A 6,202-nucleotide genomic window follows, 5' to 3' on the forward strand; every position below is an offset into this window, starting at 1 on the left:
CCCCCACCAGGCTCCCTGCACATGGCCCTGGGGCTCTAGGGCTCACGGCTCCTTGAGACAGCAGGGTCTCTCCTGGGGAACACACTAGCAAGCAGACAAAGCAAACACTGACTGGCCCTCTCTAAACACTGTGCTGACTGATTCCTGCAGCAGAAATTGCCCTACTTACACGCAGGGCTACGGGATGTGCCAAAGTTCCTCTCTGTTGTACAACTTATTAATCAGTGAAGTGCATGATGTAACAGAGTGCACTCTCAGCAACTTTGGTGATGACACAAAGCTCGGAGGAGTAGCTGATACCCCAGAGGGCTGTGCTGTCATTCAGAGGGATCTTGACAGGCTGGAGAGACAGGCTGGGAGGAACCCCATGAAGTTCAACAAGGGCAAGTGCAGGGTCCTATCTCCTTCCTAGGGCGGAAAACCCCCAGCACCAGTACAGGCTGGGAATGACCTGCTGGAGATCAGCTCTGCAAAGAAGGACCTGGAAGTCTGGGGGGACAGCAGGCTGAGCACAAGTCAGCAGTGTGCCTTGTGGCCAAGAAGGCCAACGGGATCCTGGGGTACATTCAGAAGAGTGTTGCCAGCAGGTCAATGGAGGTGGTCCTCCCCCTCTACTCAGCCTGTACTGGTACTTGGCGTTATTCCTCGCTAGGAAGGAGGCACCACCTTTTCTTTGTGGTATCAAATGCATGAGAATCCTGACAGGGTCAGAAAAGTGGCCATTTAGTTGCAGAATAAGTAATAGGGCTGAGTTCTCCTGAAATGCTGCTTGTTGCTTGACAGAGCGGCACATGGCGACAGTCATGGTGACAGCCTGGCAGCCTTGTGCCTGGGTATGACTGTGAGATCAGTCCAACAGGATGAAGGCTTTGTTCCTCATCCTTTGTGCCAAGAGAGGGGGTTTTGCCTCTTGGCAGAAGCTATCATGGCTACATGTCACCTGGGCAACCTCTGTGAGTGGCATCCGCACTTGGGGACAGAGATACACAAAGCCCCAGTTCCACTGGCATTCATTCTAAGCTAAGCAACCCAAGGCCTTCACCAGAGCTGGTCACCGGGGAAGGCACTTCCAGGACTCCTTGCAACTGGTTGCAGTAATTCTGCTATAACTGATGTCAATTGTGAGTGTCTGGAGTGTTTTGGACTCTTCTAGAGGTGAATTTGCAGTACAGGAATGCTCTACACAAACACACAAGAGCTTTGATCTATTAGCTTGTGCTCAGTGACTTCTGTCCTAGAGGTTATTGAATGAAAGCCTGGAATATCTGGAGTGCATCCTTGTCCTACAGCCACTCACACACTGGCTGGTAATGACTTGGTTACTGAAAATACAGTCTGGCAGGGAACTTCAACTTCCCAGATGTCTGCTCGAAATACAACGCAGCAGAGAGGAAACAGTCTAGGAGGTCTTTGGAGTGGGTGGAAGATAACTTCCTGACTGAGCTGGTCAGTGAGGCAACCAGGGAAGGTGCCCTGCTGAACCTTTTGCTTCTGAACAGAAAAGGACTTGAGGGGAATGTGAAAGTTGAAGGGCAAATCTTGGGCATAGCGATCATGAATTAACAGAATTTTTAATTCTTGGAGAGGTAAGAAGAGGTGTTAGAAGAATTGCCACCTTGGAATTCCAAAGGGCTGACTTTGGCCTGTTAAGGAGCCAGGTTGGCAGAGTCCCTCGGGAGGCAGTCCAGAAGGGCAAAGGAGTCCAGGAAGGCTGGGCACTCTTCAAGAATGAAATCCTAATGACACAGGAAAAGGTCATCCCCATGTGCTGAAAGATGAACCAGCAGAGAAGGTCAACGTGGCTGAACAGAGCTTTGGCTAGAGCTGAGGAAGAAAAAGAGAGTTTATGACCTTTGGAAGAAGGAGCAGGACACTCAGAAGGATTAACTACAAAGATGTTGTGAGCTTGTGCAGGGAGAAAATTAGAAGGGCCAAAGCCCAACTGGAACTCAGTCTGGCTACTGCCATAAAGGTGAATTAAAAATGTTTTTATAAATGCCTTAGGAACAAAAGGAGGACTAAGGCTATTCTCCATCCATAATCAATGCAAGGATATCGAAGGAGCTGGCAGAAGTACTTACCAAGACATTTTCTGTAATTTATCAGCAGGCCTGGCTGTCAGGGGAGGTCCCAGTCAACTGTTGGCTAGCAAATGTGATGCCCATATACAGGAAAGGCCAGAAGGAAGACCCAGGGAACTACAGGCCTGTCAGTCTTATATTGGTGCCAGGGAAGGTTATGGTGCAGATTATCTTGAGTGCCATCATACGACACATACAGGATAACCAGGTGATAAGGTCCAGTCAGCATGGCATGAAAAGCAGGTATTGCTTAACAAACCTGTTCTCCTATGGAAAGGTGATGCACTTAGTGGATGAGGGAGAGGCTGTGGATGTTTTCTACCTAAGGTTTAGTAAAGGTTTTGACTCTGTTTCCCAGAGTTAAATCCAATTGGCAGCAGGTCACAAGTGGAGTCCCCCAGGACTCAGTACTGGGGCCAGCAACAGGACAAGAGGAAATGGCCTCAAGTTGCAGCAGGGGAGATTTAGGTTGGATATTGGGAAAAATGTTTTCCCTGAAAGGGTTGTGATGCACTGGAACAGGCTGCCCAGGGATGTGATAGAGTGGTCATCCCTGGAGGTGTCCACAAGATGTGTAGATGTGGTGCTTAAGGACATGGTTTAGTGGTGGATGTGGCACTGTTAGGTAAATGGTTGAACTTGATGATTTGAGAGATCTTTTCCAATCTACATTATTCTATGGCTCTATGGTTCTATGAGTCTAACATAAGACACAATCATTGGAAGGCAGCCACTGCAGTCTGGGAATTCAAGACTATGGCCTGGACAAGTCTGTAGGTTCTGCAAGGGATTCCTCTGGGCTGGCACCACACGTCCTGGAAGACTTTCCAGTGGATTCCTGGAGTTCACTACACTTGAAATTGCCACTGAAACACAAAGATATTCATGTTTGTCCATGTGTGATAAACTCAGGCTGAAAGACTCAAGAATAGGTGACTTTAAGTGGCTGTGGCAGAGCCCAGCAGCTTGTCCCAGTCTGGGAATATGTTACATTCCAACTAGGGAAATTAAAAGGGATTAGTGTAAACAGACCCATCAGGTTAATCCGCACAGTAAGGGAAAGTAATAGTTATTGTGTGGTGCATTCGGGCATCAGGAGACTCAAGCAGATGTAATCCAGTTCATCCGTGAGCTAAGACAAACACCGTGAGCAGAGCAAAGGACATGGAGTGGTGCCCTCCCATGAAGGAGGATGCAGAGTGCATCTGTAAGAGGTGTCTTGCTTGTGCCACAACCAACGCAGGTTCAGCTGAAGTGAAAGCCCCAGCCCAGGACAATGGAGTGAAGGTCCCTGGGCACAACTGCAGAAAGACTTTGCAAGACCTCTGCCAGTGACAGCTTGAAACACCAAATGCACCTTGGTGGTAGTAGGTCCTTTTGGCACATGGGCAGATGTCCTCCCTGAAATTGTCCTGCACATCAGAAAGCCCCCTGGGCAGCAATGACGTCACTGCATAGGGGAGGGCGAGGGGCTGGCAGAGCCCCATCGAGGGGCTGGCTGGTTGGTGGTCCCCTCTGCTACAGCCACCTGCCGGCGCGAGGCAGGCAGGAGGGCAGGCAGGGCTTGTGGCCACCTTGCTCAGGACAAGCCCTGGGTGAGCTGGGTGAGAAATCTGAGCCTTAGCTCCAGCAGAAGCTCTTCTCTTTGCTCTTGACTTTTCTTGATAACACCACTTCCAGGTGAGCTCTGCCCTTGCTAAAACCATATCTCCGTCTCCACCATAATTTCCTGTTTTGGAGCCTGTCCTTGCTGTCACCCCCTACCAGCTCATTCATGGCCCCTCTCAGAGCCCTGTTCCTGCATCGTCCCAGCCCCACTGCCCCACACATGGTCCCACAGCAGTGCCACCATGGCACCGCACATGGCAGTGCACATTCAGGGCTGGGAGGAGCTCCCCCCATTACAATCCCAATGGCACCCTCAGGGTCCCCTCCTGCCATGGCCCTCCTTCCTTTGCAGCCTTCTCCTGCCCATGGCACCTGCCCTGACCCAGCCACCTCCCATGGGGGCCTCTGCAGACAGCCCTGCTCCAGGTCAGCAGGGCTCTGGGCCAGGACAGAGGCCAACAGAGCTGGCTGTTCCCCCAACACAGACCTCGAGCACGGCTCTTCCACCTCCCTGATCTCTGCCCACCTCCCTGCCCTCATCCCAGCCCAGTGCCAGTGGTACTTAGGGTAGTGTCTACCGCAGGCTGCTGCAGGGCTCTGGGCACTGCCACCACAGCCCCAGCCCCTCTGAAGGGCAAAGCAGTTCCTGGGGCACAGAGGGCTCAGCCCCACAGATGGGGACTTCCATGGCACAAGCGTACAGTGGTCAGTGTCCCCTGCTGTGTCCCCTTCTCTCTTCTGCAGCAGATCCCCTTGAAGCCTGCAGCCCCTCAGTGCCATCCCTGACAGCACTTGACATCCATGACATCACTTTCCTAATGGCAGACATGGTCTCTCTTTGTGCTCCTGGTTCCTTGTGCGGTAGATGAGGGGGTTCACTGCTGGGAGCATCACTGAGTACAGGACAGCCATCACCAGGTCCAAGGATGGGGACGAGATGGAAGGGCACTTCAGGTAGGCAAGAAAGGCAAAAGGCTTCCTGAGAAACAGGAAGACCATGGCCATGTGAGGGATGCACGTGGAGAAGGCTTTGTGCCATCCCTGCTCAGAGGGCATCCTCAGCACAGCAATGAAAATCTGCATATAGCTAATGGACTCTCCTGGCAGCTTCACATTTATGTCCTGGAGGATGTCCTCTGCTGTGTCCCATGTGGGACAGTCATGCCTATGTACCTCAGTGACCATCTCTGCTGCCATTAGACACCAACAGGTTGGTCCTAAATCCTATGCTTGGTCTCTCCCAAATCCATGCAACAGCATGGGGAGCAACTGCACAGCCCTGATTTTGGCACAAGCTGTGAAAGAAGAGCGAAGCATTCAGACTGCACTATGAAGATCCTGTTTTATTAAGCAGATACTAAAACAGGCAGTGCTGTCCTGCTGTCCTACTGTGAGACATGTTTATAGAGCCTCCAGAGTAAACAGAGCGGTATCATTACTCATTACAGACATCTGCAAATGTTTCTCTAAGAACATAAATGGTAATGACATTAAAGATAACAATGAAAATATACATATGAAACAAGGATGAGGCCTTCATGGGGATAGGAAAGTCACTTGTGTGGAAAGAAGGGAAATTTATCACTACACAGAAACATCCATGAAATCATTTGTCTAATGGCACCCTTGAGCTCCTGGTTCCTCATGCTGTAGATGAGGGGGTTCAGTGCTGGAGGCATCACCGAGTACAGAACTGCCACCACTAGGTCAGAGGATGGGGAGGAAATAGTCAGGGGCTTCAGGTAGGCAAAAATGGCTGTGCTGAGAAAAAGAGAGACCACAGCCAGGTGAGGGAGGCATGTGGAAAAGGCTTTGTGCCGTCCCTCCTCGGGAGGCGCTGTCAGCACAGCCCTGAAGATCTGTACATAGGAAAAGACAATGAAAGCAAAACATCCAGATGTCAAACAAGCACTGAACAGAAGCACCCAAACTTCCCTGAGGTAGGAGTCTGTACAGGAGAGCTTGAGGATCTGGGGAATTTCACAGAAGAACTGGTCCAAGGCATTGCCTTGGCAGAGGGGAAGGGAAAATGTACTAGCTGTATGCAGCAGAGCATAGAGAACGGCACTGCCCCAGGCAGCTGCTGCCATCTGGGCACAAGCTCTGCTGCCCAGGAGGATCCCATAGTGCAGGGGCTTGCAGATGGCAATGTAGCGGTCATAGGACATGATGGTGAGAATTGAAAACTCTGCTGATATCAAGAAGACAAACAGAAAGACCTGTGCAACACATCCTGAGTAGGAAATGGCCCTGGTGTCCCAGAGGGAATTGGCCATGGCTTTGGGGACAGTGGTGGAGATGCAGCCCAGGTCGAGGATGGCAAGGTTGAGGAGGAAGAAGTACATGGGGGTGTGGAGGCGGTGGTTGCAGGCTATGGCTATGAGGATGAGGCCGTTGCCCAAGAGGGCAGCCAGGTAGATGCCCAGGAAGAGCGCGAAGTGCAGGAGCTGCAGCTCCCGTGTGTCTGCAAATGCCAGGAGGAGGAACTCAGTGATGGAGCTGCTGTTGGACAT

The 6,202-nt window shown here is 51.3% G+C and overlaps 1 pseudogene across 1 annotated transcript; it reads right to left on the reverse strand.

Moving 5' to 3' along the window:
- Nucleotides 1-5,273: 5,273 nt before the first annotated feature.
- Nucleotides 5,274-6,202, reverse strand: LOC309890908 (olfactory receptor 14C36-like; annotated as a pseudogene). Its single transcript has one exon. The product of its transcript is annotated as an olfactory receptor 14C36-like (transcript).

Source organism: Aythya marila (assembly GCF_965140915.1).
Source record: "Aythya marila genome assembly, contig: HAP1_HAP1_SCAFFOLD_153, whole genome shotgun sequence".
NCBI lineage: Eukaryota > Metazoa > Chordata > Aves > Anseriformes > Anatidae > Aythya > Aythya marila.